We start from the raw sequence: 19874 nt of genomic DNA on the forward strand, positions 1-19874 counted from the left end.
TTTCTTCTCCATTAACTGTTCCTTAGTTCACTGAGAGATCAGCCATAAAACATAAACAGCCTTAAGAAAAGAGCCACACGTTCACATTATTCATGGGGAAGTAGGTCTATTTTCACCTTGGGTTAATGGAATTCCATCAGGCAAATAGATGACTAGAGACTTTTGGATGAGTGCAAGAGGGTCTCTTGGTACCTCTAAAATCTCACCTCCCTGATCCTTCCTTTATCTGGCTTATCTCTAAATTTTGCTGTGTGTTTTGGTGGTGCTGGTGGTCTTGTGGGGGGAGAGCCAGGGGAAAAAGGTGAAAATGGGCCACTGAGATCTTTTGTTGTGGGCAGTGTAATGATGATCCCAGATGCGGCCTCTCTGGATCCACTGCTACAATCATGTCAAAACAGCATTTCTTTTATTATTATTGTTATTATTAATTATTTATTTTTGGCCGTGTCTTCGTTGCTGTGTGTAGACTTTCTTTGGTTGCGGTGATCAGGGGCCACACTTCGTTGGGACGCACAGGCATCTCATCACTGTGCTTCCTCTTTTTGCAAAGCACCGGCTCCTGACAAGTATGTCCCCTTCATTGGCAGGTGGACTCTTATCCACTGTACCACCAAGGGGAGTCCATCAGACCCACATTGCTTTGGGCTGCTCCCCAGCTCCTAAGTGTGTACTGCATGTTTTGAAGGATAGTGTGTGCTGGCAGCATCACAGGATTCTTCCAGCAGAAGATGTTGGCTTGGAGACATCCCAGCAGGCTGCCTGAACCTTCTTGGAATCATGCTGCAGTTGAGATCTCTTCCTGGCCGCTTCTCCTCTTTTTCCTTTTGCAGCATCATTTCTGCTTTCTCATCTGAAGATTCTCCCACCTTATGTTGTTCCTCTTGCATTTCAGATCCTGTCTTGACACCTGTTTCTCAGAAGATCCACACTCACCTAAGTGGTCCTGAGAATGCTCCGAGAAAACAGCAAAAAGATGAAGGTTTGGGACGGGATAGCTCCCTTTCTGGTGGGCAAAGCGAACCCTGTCTTGAGTTGTGGGTTGGCTACTGATGCCCATGGAGCAAGGTGGTGGCCTGGTTGCAAACGATTTCACTGGTGAGCAGGTAGAAAATGTCCTGATGAAAGGGAAAATCATCACAGCTGACATGGAAGAATGATGCCTACAGAGACAATGGAATTGACTGATTACTGCTAAAGTCCACTGAAGCGCTACAAAAACATAATGAGAAATTGAGGACTACGGGAAAATATCAGTGAAAATAAGAGAGTGAGTACCTGATTCAGTGAGTAGGAACCATACGAATGAAACCAGACACAGGTATACAAACCATACCATCCATTTCGTGCCTAGTAACAATAGATTTCCAGTTACTAAAATCTCTGCACATTTGTGTGTGTATAGCCAACTTTCAGACCTGAATTGAGGCTAAGATATAGAAGGAAAAGAGGAATGAGACTTCCCTGGTGGTCCAGTAATGAAGACTCTGTTCTTTCAATGCAGGAGGTGCAGGTTCGATTCTTGGTTGGGGAACTAAAGTCCACATGCCTCATGGTGCAGTGGGAAAAAAAATTAAAAGTCAACTATACTTAAATAAAATTTTTTTGGAAAGGAGGAATAGATATTACATTTCTGAATCACACCATTGTCTTCTAGAGAGGAAGATTAGCTCATCCAAGTGATAATGGCATTTTTTCTACTGTTAAAATCTATAGAAGGCATCATTGATGATATTTATTTCTATCTTGGATTTGCATAGTAGTTTTCTTCTAAACAATCTGGCACCCATACAGACAATGCTAAAAGCATGATTCATTTTGCTTGAAAATTTTATTAGAAAAATCTACTGCTGATTTGGTTTGCAAAAAGCTGGACTAAGGTCCCTTTATAGCGTTCTCTCCTCTACTATTTTGATTCCGTATTCTTTGATTGAATGATTTCTATCCTTTTTTCTCTCATTCTTCCTCTCTCATCTTTGGTATAGATTGAGCAAAGGATATTTCCTCAGTGCTGATTGCTCATGTTAGTGAATTATTTTCTAAACTGCCTGAAAACAATTTTTTCCTTTGCTTTGGGACCAACCTTAGTTTTTTGTTACATCTTCAGTTCTGAAGTCACTGATAGAAAATTTTTCTGAGTTGCAACTCATAGATCTTGTTTTTATTTAATGCCGCTTGATTTTTGTTCTCGTTGCTCTAAATGATTAAAGGCATTTGGGCCCCCTTATTTATCATGTAGGAATAGTCCACAAACTCTTAGTACAAAAAGTGCAGTTTTAAATTATTGCTGAGAGAGTGAGTTGCTATAATTATAGGAAGCTAAAGGCTGCTGTTCAATGTAAGAAGCTGGCAGTATATTCTAGTTTGAACTCTTCCTTCCATCAGTGAAAAAACCAAAGCCTGTTGCTATGGACTGAATGTTATGGACTGAACTCCAGAATCTCTGCATTGAAATTCTAATGCCCATTATGATGGCATTTGAAGATGGCGTCTTTGGGAGTAATTAGGTCATGAGCATGGAGCCCTCAAGATGGGATTTGTGCCCGTATAAGAAGAGACACAGAAGAGCTTCCTCCTCTTTCTACTCTCCACCATGTGAGGAGAATAAAGAAAAAAATACCAAGCTCCTGCCTCAAGGGAATTTTAAAGGGACAATTTTCTCAGAAATTAGTAAATTGCTGGAGGTGGGCGTGAGACACTGTTTTAAAATGATGGGACTTGCCTGATAGTCCAGTGGTTAAGACTTTGTGCTTCCACTGCAAGGGGATTTGATCCCTGGTCAGGGAACTTAAGATCCTGCAGGCAGTGAGGCCAACAGAAAACATGCCCCTGCCACTCATCCAAAAAACAAATAAACAACAACAAAACCATATCACATGCATTTCATGCGTCCATATGTAAGCAAAATTTTGAAAAGAAAATAAGGAAAGGCATACTAAGACAACCAAAAATAGCTCTTTTTATTCCAATCTACTGTTCCAACACTCCCCACATGCCTTGTGCCCTTAAATCTTTATTTGGAAATGTGAGAATCTTGTAAACACAGGAATTAGAATTACTGTAACAATCATTGGTGAAGTTATTTTTAAAACAATTTTCATAGCATTCCATTTAATCATGTTGCTAAAACAGAATCTTTTCACCATGCAATCCAAATACATTATTGAGAGGGTTGACAAATCTTTGTGTCTGCTTATGTGAATATTGAAGTTCTACTGTCAGCAAATTTCAATTGTATAATACAGTGTTATCAACTGTAGTCACCATGTTGTGCATTAGATCCTCAAAATTTATTCTTCTTGTAACTGAAAGTTTGTGCCTGTTTACAGATTGATTCTAATTTTCCCTCATCTCCTACCCACTGGTAACCAGTGAAGTTATTTTTATTTTGTACTCTATCAACCATTTTTATTTATTTATTTTTATTTTTTTTAGTTTTGTAGTTATTTATTTTAAAGTTACAGTACTTCAGAACTCCTTGGCAATAAATAGCTTGTCTGTCTCAAGTCCTGCTTCCCAGAGGGAGCTCGGTACGAGCCTGGCCCAGGCCGTGAGGTCGGGCGGCCGGACAGTCAGAACTCATCAATCTTGCTCTTCAGGTACTTGAGCAAGGAGTCCATGCCCTGCGCGGAGCCCCATATCTTCTTGAGCACCTCACACTCCCGCTCATTGGCCCACTCCAGCTCCAGCCTCATGTTGCAGCGCACAAGGGCCTTGGATTCCTCCAGCACGACGGGGTTGCAAGAGGCGAGCTCCTTGATGCGAACCATGACTTCCTGGGTGAAGGTCCCAGGCCAGAACACCTGGGAGACCAGCCCTTTGCTGCACGCCTCCTGTGCCATTAACTTCCACCCTCTGAGCAGCATTTCATTGGCAGATGCTTCTCCCATAATCTTGGGGAACATGACGGTGGAACAGCCATCTGGACTCTGTCCGAAGGTGGTATAGGGCATCTGGAACCATGCCTTTTCGTTGGCCCAGACCACATCACAGAGAGGCAGGTTGGATGCTCCTAGCCCAATGGCTGGGCCATTCACAGCTACGACAATAGGCTTCTTGAACTGGATGAAGGTGTTCATGAAGTTTCTGATGGCCTCTGCCAACCTGGCGCTCTCCCTCTTGTGGTCATCCGGCAGGCGCCGGATGAAGTAGAGAAAGTCCAGGCCACAGCAGAAGACGCTGCCCACAGCGCTGAGCAACACCAGCTTGCTGTCGTTGGCGTTGGCCATGCTCAGCGCGCTCTGCAGCTCCTTCATCACCTCCGGGTTCAACGAGTTGTTCTCGGATGACTTGGTGGACAGCAGGATGTGGGTGAAGCCGTCCTGCTTCTGGACCACGATGTCCCGGTACCTGTAGGCGCTCTCCCTCTGCCACACGCTGAAGCGCAGCTGCTTGTCGAAGGGCTGGTCTTGCCTGTCCTTGATGAACTTCCTCTTCCCAGCTTTCACTCCCATGACTGACGTCTTCAGGGGGCTCGTGCAATTGGCCGTCAGCGTGTCCACCAACTGGGATGTGCCATTCCCTTTCACGGCCAGCCCCGTGGCCATGGCGGCCTTCACAGGGCCCGACGCCCGTGGCAACAACGGGTGTATCCAGGGCCGGCTCCCCATGCTCACCGGCTCTGCCCCGGGGCTCAGTAGGGCCCCGATCCGCTTCTCGGCCTCCGCCTCTGGGGCCGCTGTGTCTTCCGGCCCCTGCTCCATGGGGTCCGGGTTCTCAGGGCTCTCATCCTGAAAGCTGTCCAGCACAGTCCCAGTCTTTATGGGGCTCTTGGGCACGAGAATCCTGTGGCCCGACTGGGCCAGGTCCATGTTCTTGTAGGTGGCTAGGCCCTGCGCGGAGCTCTTCTGGAACTTCTGGCTGGGGGTAAACAGTGGGCTGCTCTTGGCCTTGTGCTCCTTGCCCACCACTAGGGCCTTGGGGGCGGCCTTGGAGAAGCTGCTGTTGGTGGATCTGGAGATCTGCTTCTGGCCGTTGTTTGGGGAGGTCCGCTTGGCTCTAGTGAGGGTGCCCTCCTTCTGCTTCTCGGTGTGGGGCCGGTTGAAGTCGTGGACGCACTCCTCGGAGTTCACCAGGTGCTGCTCTGGCTCCCAGCTGGCGTCCTCCCTGCCGCAGCCTTTCCAGCGAACCAAATACTCTGTCTTCCCTTTCTTGTTTGCCTCTTGTCACGATCCTTTCAACCTCATACAACTCCTCGGAGGCCATGGCTCCCCACTCTGGGCAGGGCCAGTGAGGCACCCCTGGCCATTTTGAAGACTCCCAGTGGTCTGCTCCAAAGCCCCTGAACACCCCTATATGTAGGGGACCACACCCTTATGATTATGATGTCAGTTAGTCACTTTACCAGCCAATGGCAGGCCTCCACGAGGCTGGCATCACAAAGCCTCATCCTGAAACCTCTGAGGGTGGATGGGGAGCAGCTCAGTTGATTTGCTGGGAGAAATGAGGCATTTTTCATCATCCAAAAGAGCCCGCCAAACTCACCTGCTATCCTCATCTTTCTACTTCAACACAGATGGGCCACATGGCAGGGAGAGTGTGTCTCCTCCAAACCTTGCCTCACAGCCAGGTTTCAGCCTTTCCTTCGAGTCTGTCTCACGTTACATTATTATCTACTTTTTGTTTTCCTGCCTCAAATTCATCCATGATAATTAGGCTGTGGAAATGAGAATCATTTCCCTTTCCCCCTCAACTGGTAGGAGGAAATGCACCTTGAAGGCCATTCAATTCTGGGCCACTTATGAGAAAACTTTTCCATCCCACCTCCTTTTCTCAGTCTTCATCTAGCTCTCCTCAGTTTTCTAGTCTCCAGTCTAAAACCCCTGTCCTCAACTGTGAGAATGCACTGAATACATACACTTGCTCTGGCTCTACTTGGCACTGTCTGGTTTCAATTCGAGGACTAATTGTCACCTCCCCAGATGTGATACCCAGGCTTCAGTTTTAACATGGTGATGTGGATGAGGCAGACAAATGCATGCTTTGGGTTGTGCTGGATGACCCGAAGAAGGAAATGACCCCCTGCGACTGACTAGTATTCCCAGGGAGGAAGGGGTGCAGCCTGCCCAGTGGTGTGTGAGCCTCATGTGCACAGGGCTTCTCAACATGCACCCTCACAAATTGCTTCTCATCCTGTTTTCCTGGCAGAAGCTCCTTTGTGTGTCTCCTCACAGTTGAGGCCATGGTGGAATTCGTTTCCATGAATAGCTACCACAAGCTTCCAGGCTCTTGGAGGAAACCCTGAGGAATCATGCCTACCCATCTAGTTCCCAGGGTCTCGCACTGAGGTTGCTGGCGCTGGAGGATAGGGGAATGAGTTGTGTGCTTCACCACAGTCCCTGTGTTCCTAATGGACTAGCAGGGTCAGCCAGCCGGAGATGTACCCCTGGGGGGCAGTCTTTGTTGACATGGTGGGATTTCCTGTGGTTTCCATGAGGTCCTGTCTTACTGGTGTGCACTGGCTGCTTACTCACCTAGGACAAACCTGAATGTTCAGAGCAGCCTTATTTCTAACAGTCAAAGAGTTGAGAAGCACAAGGTGGTGGAGGGGAAGGGGTACAGGGAGTACATCTCTCTCCACGGATCCATCAGGAATACACCTTCAGACACAAGAGCTTGCAGAACCTCAGCTGAGAGCAGACAGGACTGCCTGACAAGCAAGCAGAGCAAGGACAGCTATGAAAACCTTTTCAGGAGTAGGAGCATGTCCTGTCGACGCAGCTGTATCTTGAGCTGGGTGACAGACGTTCATGATTTGTCCCCAGGTTGGGAGAGCAGCCTGTCGAGTGGCTCGTGTTGTGCGTTTTCTACAGGATATGGGGATGGATCGTGCCTGGTCTCTCAAGGATAGCCCCGAATCTGCTGAGTGGTAGGTTCATGTGGATATTCATCCGGAGTCTCTGGTGTTGTCTGTGCTTGATTTCTTTGGAGTTTCCATGCTGGAGGAGGGGGAGGCCCCCTTTTTCCTTTTTGGCTGAGAAAGCAGACGCATCGGGTCCTCGGGGAACTGAGACATGCTGGATCAGTCTGTCAGAAATCTAAATGGTTGACTCTGCATCCGGGATCCAGCCCCGGTGGAGTCCAGGTGTTCCCTTCAGAGGAGCAGCATCGGCGAAGAAAAGAAAGTGAGTTGAGTCTTGGTTGAGTGCAGAATGAAGACTCAATCATTTTTATTTTTACTGACAGCCTTCCTAAATGAAAGATAATTAATTGTTTAATTTCTAAGAAAGAGATTAAAAATCAAGTACAGATCTTGGTGATTCTAGAATTATCGGGAAAAATAACCATCTCCCTTTTATTAGCAGTTTACTCTCATAGCAAGAAATGCAAAGACCTGGAAACTTTTTCTAAGTATCAGGTACTTGAAGGACACATCGATGGCACAGTTCCCAGAGGGAGCAGAATAGACAATGCTCATGGATAATGAAGCAGGACATTCCCTGTGCTTCAATAAAAATCTTTCAAACAAGCTCTTGAAGTTGTCTCTTGTGCTAAAGGATTAAGCCATTAACTGTAACTGTGCCAATGCGTTTTTAGCTTCAAATTCCACTTAATTAGTATCCAAGGTAATATTTAGTACAAACTTCATATAGAAGAACGTGTAAAAGCATTAGCTGCTCATAAACATGATGGTCTTTTGAGACACCATAAAGGAAAAAGATGCCAGGCAGAATATAAACTGTTATCTATATAAATGGTAACACAATTTGAGCCAAGAGGATATGTTGCCAGAAGGCTTAGTAACATACTAAAGTGTAGCACCATCTAAAATAACTTTCTATGATGTTAGAAATGTTCTATGTCTATCTGTTCAATAGGACAGCCAGTAGCCACACGTGGCTGTTGAGGATGGACGTGTGGCTAATGCAACTGAAGAACTAAATTTTAAATTTTATTAATTTTTAGTTTAAATTAAATTGTTGCATGTGGCTTGGGCTACCATATTGGACAGTGCAATTATAATGACTTATGATAAATCATTGCAATACAATTGCATGAAATACTGATCGTGTTTAGGTGAATGATTGCCATATTAATAGCTTTCTGCCACCGTCACCTACTCTGCAATCCCCCCCAACCTCCTCCTCCCCCCCGGCCCTTGCATTCGGTTTCCCTCTGTGGCTCAGCAGTAAAGAATCTGCCTGCCCATGTGGGAGACATGGGTTCAATTCCTGGGTCAAGAAAATCCTCTGGAGAAGGAAGTGGTGACCCACTCCAGTATTCTTGCCTAGGAAGTCCCATGGAGGAGCCTGGTAGGCTACAGTAGATAGGGTTGCAAAAGAGTTGGACAAGATTGGGCAACTAACAATGGCACCAACAACCTTCCTTGAAAACCTCTTTGTTTTCAAATGTAGTTTGCTTGACATCATAGTGGCTGTGTTGACAAGTCTTGTGCTTAAGGAAAAGTAAGATCTTGAAGTCAAATCTAGCCTCTATATGCTGAAACTGAATTAAATCTCCGAGATAGAGTTTTGGGTGAAGTAGAAAAGAAGAGCATTATTGCTAGGCCAGACAGAGGAGGCATTAGCCCACTGTGGCCCCCTCTGCCTGGCATAGCAATAAAAAAGTGCATGTTCTGACCTGGAGAGGGTAGTGAGGAGTTTTATAGTTATGGTTTAAAGACGTGATCAGCTCATGGACATTCTTCTGATGGTTGGTGGTAAGGTAAGTGGGAGTCAGCATCGTCAACCTTCTGGTTTCAGCTGGTTTGGGGTGTTGGTGCTTGTGGGCATCATACCATTAATTTCTCCCACCTGGCCTGAATTTCAGTTTCTGCAAAATAGCTTGAAGATATTGCTATGTGTATCCCTTGATGGGGAACCAGGATTCTGCCCCAAGGCTGCACTATTATTTCTTGACAGTTCCTCCAAGTCTCTACAGCCCCTCCCTTCCCTAATTAGCATCTGTTTGAACCTGCCCTTCGGAACTCAGTGAAGGTCTTTGCCAACAAAAGTCCATCTAGTCAAAGCTATGGTTTTCCAGTAGTCATGTATGGATGTGAGAGTTGGACTATAAAGAAAGCTGAGCACCAAAGAACTGAGTCGTTTGAACTGTGGTGTTGGAGGAGACTCTTGAGAGTCCCTTGGATTGCAAGGAGATCCAACCATTCCATCCTAAAGGAAATCAGTCCTGAATATTGGAAGGACTGATGCTGAAGCTGAAATTCCAATATTTTGGCCACTTAATGTGAAGAACTGACTCTTTGGAAAAGACCCTGATGCTGGGAAAGATTGAAGGTGGGAGGAGAAGGGGATGACAGAGGTTGAGATGGTTGGATGGCATCACTGACTCAATGGACATGAGTTTGAAGAAATTCTGGAAATTGGTGACAGACAGAGAGGACTGGCATGCTGCAGTCCATGGGGTCGCAAAGAGTTGGACACAATTGAGTGACTAAACTGAAGTGAAGGTCTTAGAGGCTGAATAAAGCCCATTTCCTGTAATCAAGAAATGGAAGACAGAGAAAAGCTATTGTGCCCAGGGGCCCCACAGAGTCCTGCTTGATATCAGTCTCAGGGCTGCTGTTGACTTCAGAGATTGTTTTTGCAGGACCAGATGAAATGGACAGATGAAGCTATGTCTTAATATCTTCTAAAAAATGTCTTCCTTAAGAAAAATTTCCCCCGAATTCCAGATTGTGTTAGGTTGATTAATTTCAGTCTAACACCATTCTCTCACTGTGTTTGCTGGTTATAGCAGTGAGTTGATGTATCATTAGCTTTGTATTCTGAGGCCATGACTAATTTGTCAGGAAGTTTTCTTTATTGCACAAGCTCTCAAGGTGTTTATAGATGTATTTGGGTTCCCTTTATGGCTCCTAGGATGCACGTATCTGAATCATAGCACCACCCCCATCCAGTTGGCTTATTATACACAGAGATGTACAGAACCATCTGTAAAAGGAAGGACAAAGACCACGTTTGAAATACCCAGAGGCCAATTATCTTCACAGCATCTAGGTGATACTGTATGGGTTAGGTTATGGATCGAGTTATTTTCTAGTCCCTCTGCTTGCTTTGTATCTAACAACTGCCCACGTACCTAATGCAACGAGTGTCTTTACAACAAGGAACACAATTAGCTATCTCTCCTCTCTGCTTCCCTTCTACTCTCTTCCTTTCTGTAACCTTCCAGAGTAATTACTACTAAGTATTTTGGAAAGGCTCTGTGCTCTGCACTGTGGAAGGGCCTGAGATAAAGCATAGTTGGTTTTTGCTCTCAAATAGTCTTAGAATTTGTCAGAGTTCTAAGTGAATAGAGATTGGTCTATAAACGCTGGTTACCCAGAACTTGCAAATTACTGGGGAATTAATGCATGGGAGGAGTGCTTATTGAGACCCTGAGAAAAGTGAAAGTTGCTCAGTTGTGTCCGATTCTTTGCAACCCCATGGACTGTAGCTCACCAGGTTCTTCTGTCCATGGCATTCTCCAGACAAGAATATTGGAGTGGGTAGCCATTTCCTTCTCCAGGGGATCTTTCAGACCCAGGGATCGAACGCAGGTCTCTTAATTGCAGGTGCCTTCTTTACCAACGAAACATTCTACATATTCTCTGCCTTCAGGGAGCTTGTAGTTTAGGCAGGGAGGGAAAAAAAAACAGCACACATTAAATAAATATTGAGCAATTAAATTTGAACTGTGAGATGGTGATTATTTTAAATATAAACAGGCATTTTAAAGGAGCAAAACTAGGGAATTCCCTGGTAGCCCAGAGGTTAAGATTTCACATTTTCACCACTGAGGGCCTGGAATCGATGCCTAATCTGGGAATTAAGATCCCACAAGTTGTGCTGCATGGTCGAAAGAATTTAAGAAAGCGAAACTAATGAAAAAGAGGCAGAGAAGAGGAGGTCTCTGTTCCCTTTGGGCTTCTTTTATGCAGGTAATAGCTTGGGTCTATGATTAGTGGATAAACTAAACCAATCAAGTCCATGGCCATTGATGAACCTGTAACCATTTCCATATTAGCATTGTGCACTAAATTTATTGAGGTCTTAATGATCCCTATAGTTTAAGACAACTATTGTTAATCATGAAAATTTCCACTGAGGCTGGGGAATAGTGCTAGACAGGGTGTGATTGTGTTGTAGCTCTTAGAGAAGTTCTGAAGATTAGAAGTCCTGAAATAGGAGACAAAAGAAAATGCCCGATAGCTGCAGAATCTTTGGCTCCAAGGAATCTACGTAGGGTAACTTTGATCCGGCCTTTACGACTATTCTAAGTCCTGCCCTGTGCCTGGAGGTTGACCAGCATAGATGGAATCAAGAGATGCCTTCTGCTTTCCAGCTGGGCTTGGTCAATGGATTAGGCTGGCAAGACACCAGAGAGAAAGAGGCGAACAGAGTCAGAGTACTGATTCTTCTGGCTTTCTACTTCGGAATCATGATGGGTTGGCTGCCTTTATTAACTGAAAGGTCACAACTCCTGTTGGGGTGTTCCTTTTTGTGTAGCTGTCTCTCCTGCTTCTATGAAGTGATCCTTGCCCCTTTAGGTCTAGTGATGAACCACTGATCCTAAGGTACTGTGCAAATCCTTGTTGACTTCCTGACTCTTGCCTGAACTCGGGTAGCCTCGGCCTGCGGCAGCTTGAAGTGGGGCTTGGGTTCCCAGCTGGAGATGGAGGCTGGGTCCCAGCGGTGAGAGCTCCAGATCCTGACCACTAGACCAGTGGTTGGTGACAAGGGCCCTCCCTGGCTTTTCAGCTTTGCGGAAAAGAATTCCTACAAAGACAGGAAGTAGTAAAGCAAGTCAAGCACTTCTTAGGAGAAAAAGAGTACCGTAGGTGTGGATAGACACATGGGCGGGCTCAGAGAGAGTCACTGGGTGGTGCCTTTGTGGCAGTTTGAATTACCTTTCTGGGGCATTTCTTCTGGGTTTCCCTTGGCCAGTCATTTTGATTTGCCGGGTTCACAGCCTGTATTTGGCTTATCTCAGGATCCTCCCTTGTGTGCAGTCCTCTTAGCCAAGATGGATTCTACTGCAAAGGGCCTGTGGGCAGAGCACCCCTTGACATCACTCGTCTTTGACCTCCAAGGAAACTTTCTGTGCATCTGTGGTCCGGGAAGTCTCCAGACTTCAAGAACGAGAAATACGTGCCCTGGGCAGGGCCCAGCTTTCTCCCTTAATTGCCCTACTATTCCTGTCTTGGAGTTTCAGTCCACATGGAATGAATGAATCTCCAGTCTCTTTACCCTGGGTGCAAGGGTGGAGGGTGGGTGGGGGTGGAAGGCATCTACCTCCTGCCTATGTCCATTGCTTGGTAAATAGAGTCGTTATTACACTCAAGTACCGAACTGCAGCAAGCTGCTGATTTCCTCTTTAATGTAGATTCTGGGACGCCTGAGGAGCTTCGAGCGGTTACATCTACCCATCAGACCATTTCTTCCAAGCCACGCTGAGATGCTAATTTGAATGGCATATGTGAGTTTTTCTTTTTTAAACATTTATTAAACTAACACAGCATTGTAAAGCAATTATCCTCCAATTAAAAAAAAAAGAGGGAAAAGTAAATCTTTATTTATTTGGCTGTGGGATCTTCACTCTTCATTGCGGCACGTGGGGTGTTTAGTTGTGGCATGTGGACTCTAAGTTGTAGCATGTGAGATCTAGTTCCCTGGCCAGGGACTGAACCCAGGTCTCCTGCATTGGGAGCGCAGAGTCTTAGCCACTGGACCATCAGGGAACTTTCAGCATGCGTGAGTTGGAGCGTGGAGTAAACCTAGTTCATGCGATGGCAGTGGTTGTAACCAATCATTTGCTGGAAAATACTGTGGACTCCACCTCTTAAGAGAGTTCCAGCATGCAAGGAGACCGAGCCGCCCAATTGTCAGCAAACAGTGACTCCAGCCACTCTTGTCAATGTTTTCTGTAGCTACACCAGGATCACTTCCCATGTGTGCTTGCAAAAAGCATTGAATTGCACGCACTGCTTAATTAGCTAAAGCTCTAACAGCCCTATTTGCATGTGAAAAATGCTGTTTGCAGAAAATATAGAGTTTTGTGCACACAAATGATTTGCTTATATAAAATTTTATCTAACATTTTGGGTTCTCAAAAACTTATTACTTAAAGCTCATGGTCTTAGAGCGGTTATTACAAGATGGGAAAACAACCCGATGACAGTCTTTCTTTTCCCACGTGCAGTTTTGTCCCAGGCCTTCACATCCTATCTGCTTGTCTTTAACTGCTCTCTTTCTGAATCTGCCCAGGAGATTCATGGAGTTGGGGCAGGGGGCGGGAGGGAGGGGAAGAAACAGAGGCTGATGTCCTGCTTCACTTCCCAATGACAGCTCTCAGCATAGTGCCTTGCAACCATCATTGATGTGCAAATCAAGATCTCACAAGGATTTGCAAGTCCCAGGTGGAACTCACTGCAAAAGCATTTTAAAAACAAAATTGCCTTTTGACGTGTGAACTGATTAAGTGTGATATGCCCTTTGCTTTGAGGATAAACTTGGAGAACTCTGAAGTAAGACCCACAAGATGGCTGGTCAGACATTTGTCACTCATTCGAAGGTAGTATGTTAACATCCCAGAGCAAACGTGGGGCTTTACTCTGGAGCAAAGTAAAATTATGGCACTGAAAACCTTTGGACTGTCCGTGTCGTTGTTTGTTTTTTAGTAGCTAAGTTGTGTCCAATTCTTTTCCGACCCCATGGACTGTAGCCTACCCTCTGTCCATGGAATTTTCCCAGGCAAGAATACTGGAGTGGGTTGCCATTTCCTTTTGCAGGGGATCTTCCTGACCCAGGGATTGAACCCTGGTCTCCTGCATTACCAGGTGGTATCTTTATCACGGAGCCACCTGGGAAGGCCTTTGGACTGTCCTAGCCCAAGTGATTTTCTTTTAGCCATGAAGTGATATTTCCAATTCAAATGAGGAATGTTTGGTATTGAAACTGTTAAGTAGTTTGAAACGCTTACACTTCGTGTAAGTCAATCAGCCAACTCTGTCAAATAAATATTTATTTCCTACTGTGGGCTGGGTACCATCTAGGCTGCCAAAGTGAAAATAAAGTGAAAGTGTTAGTCGCTCAATTGTGTACTCCTTGCAACCCATGCACTGTAGCCCACCAGGCTCCTCTGTCTGTGGGATTCTTCAGGCAAGAATACTGGACTAGGTTGCCATTCCCTTCTCCAGGGGGTCTTCCCGAACCAGTGATTGAACCCGGTGCTCTTACAGTGCAGGCAGATGCTTTCCCATCTAGGTCACCAGGGAAGACTGCCAAAGAAATACTAAAGAAGTCATAGTCCTTGACCTCAGGGAAATTATATACTTACTGAATTAAGGGAAATACATATGAAATGAGATAAGTGGTGAAGAATATGGTAGAGTGTCATATTCACATTTATATTTACTGAACACCTATTAAATCTTAGCTAAGGTAGTAGGGGTAAAATGATTGGACTTTGCTTTGATTCAGAGGTGCTTACTATCTGGCTGGTGAGTGATGTGGGCATAGGTTGTATTTGTTAGAGAATTTGAGGAGGGAGCAGGCATAGTAGGTTGGGATAATTGAGAAATGACAGAATTTCAGCTGACTCTTAAATGATGGGGAAGATTTCGGTGGTTGAAGATGAGGAGTCAGCTGTAATCGAAGAGGAGGAATATAGGGCTGGAAGCTGGAATATACATGATAGAATGGGTTAGAAAAGGAGCTGACTGGCTTTTTTTTTAGAAAAATATTAATTATTTTATTGAAGTGCAGTTAATTTGCAATGTAGCAGATGTACAGCAAAGTGATTCAGTTATACATCTATTAGACATAAATATATATATTTTCAGATTCTTTTCCATTATAGGTTATTATAAAATATTGAATATATTCCCTTGTGCTATACAGTATGTCCCTATTGGTCTCCTATTTTAAATACAGCAGGGTGTAGCTGTTAATTCAAAATTTCTAATTTATCCTTTCCCTGCCCCTTTAGTAATCATAAGTTAGATTTCTAGGCCTGTGAGTTTATTTCTGTTTTTGTAAATAAGTTCATTTGTATCATATTTTAGATTCCACCTCTACTTGATGTCATATGACATTTGCTTTTGTCTGTCTTCATTTGGTATGATAATCTCTAGGTTCATCAGCATTGCTACAAATAGCATTATTTCATTCTTTTTGTAGCTGCATAATTTTCCGTTGCATATGTATACAACAGGAGAGGAAATAGCAACCCACTCCAGTATTCTTGCCTGGGGAATCCCATGGACAGAGAGGTCTGGCGGGCTACGGTCCATGAAGTCCCAGAGAGTCAGACATGACTGGGCGACTGAACTCACACATGTATACATCTTCTTTGTTCATTCATCTGTCAATGAATGAATGACACGTTGTGTTCATGTCTTGGCTATTGTAAATGCTGCTGCTATGAACACTGGAGTGCATGGGTGTTTTTGAATTACGGTTTGCATCTTTTTGGGCTTCCGAAATGGCTTAGTGGTAAAGAATCTGCCGGCCAATGCAGGAGATGCAAGAGACATGGGTTCAGTTCCTGGGTCAGGAAGATCCCCTGAAGGGGGAAATGGCAACCCACTCCAGTATTCTTGCCTGAAAAATTCCATGGACAGAGGAGCCTGGCAGGCTAAGTCCACGGGGTCAAAAAGAGTTTGACAGGACTGAGCGCGCACACGCTTTGTGACTTTCGTCTTTTTAACTGGCTTCCTTTTTTTAAGACAGGAATTGGTTCGGAGAGAAGTAGGGGATGTGCCCTTCTATCTTTGACTTTGCGCTAGAAACTTTAAAGACAGGGACCATCAGGGTGCAGCTCGGTGGGGAACATCGGTTAGGTGGCATGTCATGCTGCCAGCAACTGTATTCCTTTCCACTCTTTCCTCTTTAATTGCCAGGCGTCTGTCTTTTACAATAGAGTGCCTTTTCTTCTGCAGATAAGCACCAGGTGAGCTCTCGTTTTATACATGGGAATGTTTCAGCCGTGTCCTCAGCAAAAGCCCTCTCATCAATCACGCTTGACAAAGTCGGGGATGAGGGAGGAGGGGAGAAGTTTGCTTTTCATTTAGGGAGGCACAAAGGTCAAAGTCAGCTCTGCTCTTAGTGGGGTTTCAGTCCCAATATTCTTGGTCTACACCTTTCTTTCTCTCCTTGTCAGACTTGTAGCATTTTTTTCTGCCCTTTTCAACTTCTTTCTTATACGAAATGTATTTTACAAGTCTCTGTCAAGTCCTATGAAATATCCTTGATGCACAAAGTCTAGAGGGCTTTTAAGAAATTCTCTCGTCTTGTATTATTCAGGGAACACTGATCAATCCTTTCTTGTCTCTACGTCTCCCTTCTTGGCTCTGCTGTGAGGACAGTGCTGGGAGAGCCAGGGTGATGGAGGAAGGGAAGAAGAGAAATGGCAATCAGAAGGAAAGTAATTCTGTGTTGGGTCAGCCACTGGCTCATGCTCAGAGCAGGGTAGATACAAGGGAGCAGAATAGAATTGCAGAGAAGTCTTGAAGTGACTTGGTGGGATGGGAGCAATCCAAGCTGAACGAGAGAGTGGACCTGCTGAGTAATTCAGATCAGACCTCAGTCTAGCCTGGATGATCAGTGCAAATTAGAGAACAGAACCTGACTGCAGGTGAACCAGAGGCTTAGCTTAAGCTCTGTGGTGGTGAGTCAGGGCCAGGCATGAGTCAGTGAACCAGTGAAGTTGCTCAGTCGTGTCCGATTCTGCGATCCCACTGTAGCCTACCAGGCTTCTCTATCCATGGGATTCTCCAGGCAAGAGTATTGGAGTGGGTTGTCATTTCCTTCTCCAGGGGATCTTCCCGACCCAGGGACTGAACCCAGGTCTCCCACGTTGCAGGCAGATGCTTTACCGTCTGAGCCACCAGGGGTCAGTAGTCAGATCAAAACCAAAACCAGGAAGACATCACAGCACGAGGAAGAAGGATGGGGAGGTGTGACACAAGGATGGACACTCGGTCCAGGTGTAGAAATGGACACTGGCTCCCTCCTGAGACCCACAACAGAGAGGAAGACATGCTCTCCCCTGGGAACAGGACTTAATGACACAGGCGACAAAGTCAGCCACCTGCAGGGCCAGGCAGGACCTAAAGAGTGAGGAGATTGTGGTGTAGGAAGGCATAAAGGAGTGGCGGGGACTGTGGCCAGTCAGACGCTGCCCATCCTGTTTGAAGGGAGAAGTTGCTCCTCAGGGCTAGTAGATACCTAGTCACCCAGAGGAAAACAAGCCCAGTGTTGCCACTTCTCATGTTTTTCAAAAGAAAAAGTAAAAAAAAAAAGAAAAAAAAATTGGATTTTTGAAACAGATCTTCCTTTTAAAAAAATCTTGGCAATGAATTCACATTTTTTGAAAAACACCATAAGGCCAGGATTGTACAGGCTAAACCAAACACATCTGTGGGCTGCCCGTGTGCCAGTCCCGTAAGTGGGAAGAATGGGCTCCCTGCCACTGGACAGAATTGATATCTCCACTCCCTACTGCCTGACTGTCTGACTCTTTGGACCTGTGTTACTAGCCCTTTGAAAGCCTCTAGATCCTCATAAGCAAGAAGTGGACAGTAATAATTCAGTTATAGAGTGCTGTAATAATTACTAGTGATATACGTGGAGTCCCTTATCTACTTTATTCTTTTAAGGACTTTAACACTAAGCTTTACATATCTCATGAGTACGATTTGATCTGTTTTGACATATGCATACACCTAAGAAACCGTCACACAATTTAGTATAAGCAAGTCAAATGTTTTCTTGTACTTCTTTGCATTCTTGTCTGGAAAATCCCATGGACAGAGGAGCCTGGTGGACTATAGTCCATGGGGTCGCAAAAGAATTGGACATGACTGAGCAACTGAAACGCCCCACCACTAATCCTGCTTGGCTCAAGAAAAGGCATCCAGGGACCAGGGAGAGGCTGATGGGATAGAGAATTCATAGAAGTGGGAGGAAGGGGAATTTCACAGGGAAGGTCAGTCAACCAAGTGGTCAGAGAAATGGTGGTTGCTTTCAGAGCACTTGGTGGAAACCAGGAGCCACGCCTCATCTCTCTAGAGGATACAAAAAGGCAAAGATGCCTAAAGTGGGAATCAAGTCTCAGACAACTAAAGAGTAAATAACACAGAAGACAAATGTACACATGATAGCACCAGGTCGTAGAGGATTAGTTTCCAAATCCTCGTTGGCTCCAGCACCAGCAACCAGTCATTGTATTTACTGATCTGGCTGTAAATATGACAACAGTAACTTACTATGTCAAAGACTGAGGAGGCTATTTCACTTCCTCGCTCTAAGAGTGGAGGATCTAGCCTACTTAATAACTAGGGGTGCCCACCCCTCCACCTCCCCCAGTTCAGTTCAGTTCAGTCCAGTCGCTCAGTCGTGTCCAACTCTTTGCAACCCCATGAATCGCAGCACGCCAGGCCTCCCTGTCCATCACCAACTCCCAGAGTTTACTCAAACTCATGCCCATTGAGTCGGTGATGCCATCCAGCCATCTCATCCTCTGTCGTCCCCTTCTCCTCCTGCCCCCAATCCCTCCCAGCATCAGGGTCTTTTCCAATGAGTCAACTCTTTGCATGAGGTGGCCAAAGTATTGGAGTTTCAGCTTAACATCAGTCCTTCCAATGAACACCCAGGACTGATCTTTAGGATGGACTGGTTGGATCTCCTTGTAGTTCAAGGGACTCTCAAGAGTCTTCTCCAACACCACAGTTCAAAAGCATCAATTTTTTGGCATTCAGCTTTCTTCACAGTCCAACTCCCACATCCATACATGACCACTGGAAAAACCATCGCCTTGACCAGATGGACCTTTGTTGGCAAAGTAATGTCTCTGCTTTTTAATGTGCTATCTAGGTTGGTCATAACTTTCCTTCCAAGGAGTAAACGTCTTTTAATTTCATGGCTGCAATCACCATCTGCAGTGATTTTCGAGCCCAAAAAAATAAAGTCTGACACTGTTTCTACTGTCTCCCCATCTATTTCCCATGAGGTGATGGGACCAGATGCCATGATCTTAGTTTTCTGAATGTTGAGCTTTAAGCCAACTTTTTCACTCTCCTCTTTTGCTTTCATCAAGAGGTTTTCAGTTCCTCTTCACTCTCTGCCATAGGGGTGGTGTCATCTGCATATCTAAGGTTATTGATATTTCTCCCAGCAATCTTGATTCCAGTTTGTGCTTCTTCCAGCCCAGCGTTTCTCATGATGTACTCTGCATATAATTTAAATAAGCAAGATGACAATATACAGCCTTGATGTACTCCTTTTCCTATTTGGAACCAGTCTGTTGTTCCATGTCCAGTTCTAACTGTTGCTTCCTGACCTGCATACAAGTTTCTCAAGAGGCAGGTCAGGTGGTCTGGTATTCCCATCTCCTTTAGAATTTTCCACATTTTATTGTGATCCACACAGTCGAAGGCTTTGGCATAGTCAATAAAGCAGAAATAGATGTTTTTCTGGAACTCTCTTGCTTTTTTGATGATCCATTGGATATTGACAATTTGGTCTCTGGTTCCTCTGCCTTTTCTAAAACCACCTTGAACATCTGGAATTTCTCGGTTCACATATTGCTGAAGCCTGGCTTGGAGAATTTTGAGCATTACTTTACTAGCGTGTGAGATGAGTTCAATTGTGGGGTAGTTTGACCACCTCCCCCACCCCCTGTCTATTTGCCTAGTTCCCATCCCCCACCCTCTCTCGTATCACCATTCTCCATTCTCTCTCAAATCTGTTTCTCTTTCTCTTCCTGTCTTCCATCTGCTGTCTTATTCTCCTTTCTTCTCTCATTCAAAGGGCTGTTAAGTTCTTATATATGTTCTCCCTCCTATATATCTCTTTAAATCTGTCCCTCTTTTTAATTCCTAGTGTCTATAAATTTCTCTTTTTCCAATTTACTTTGCTTGATCTAGAATTGTG

The 19874-nt window shown here is 45.0% G+C and overlaps 1 pseudogene; it reads right to left on the minus strand.

Annotated features, from left to right (window-relative positions):
• Positions 1-3569: 3569 nt before the first annotated feature.
• LOC136176889 (chromodomain Y-like protein pseudogene) lies at positions 3570-5202 on the minus strand (annotated as a pseudogene).
• Between the last annotated feature and the right edge of the window lie 14672 nt (positions 5203-19874).

Source organism: Muntiacus reevesi, chromosome 10, assembly GCF_963930625.1.
Source record: "Muntiacus reevesi chromosome 10, mMunRee1.1, whole genome shotgun sequence".
NCBI classification, from domain to species: domain Eukaryota; kingdom Metazoa; phylum Chordata; class Mammalia; order Artiodactyla; family Cervidae; genus Muntiacus; species Muntiacus reevesi.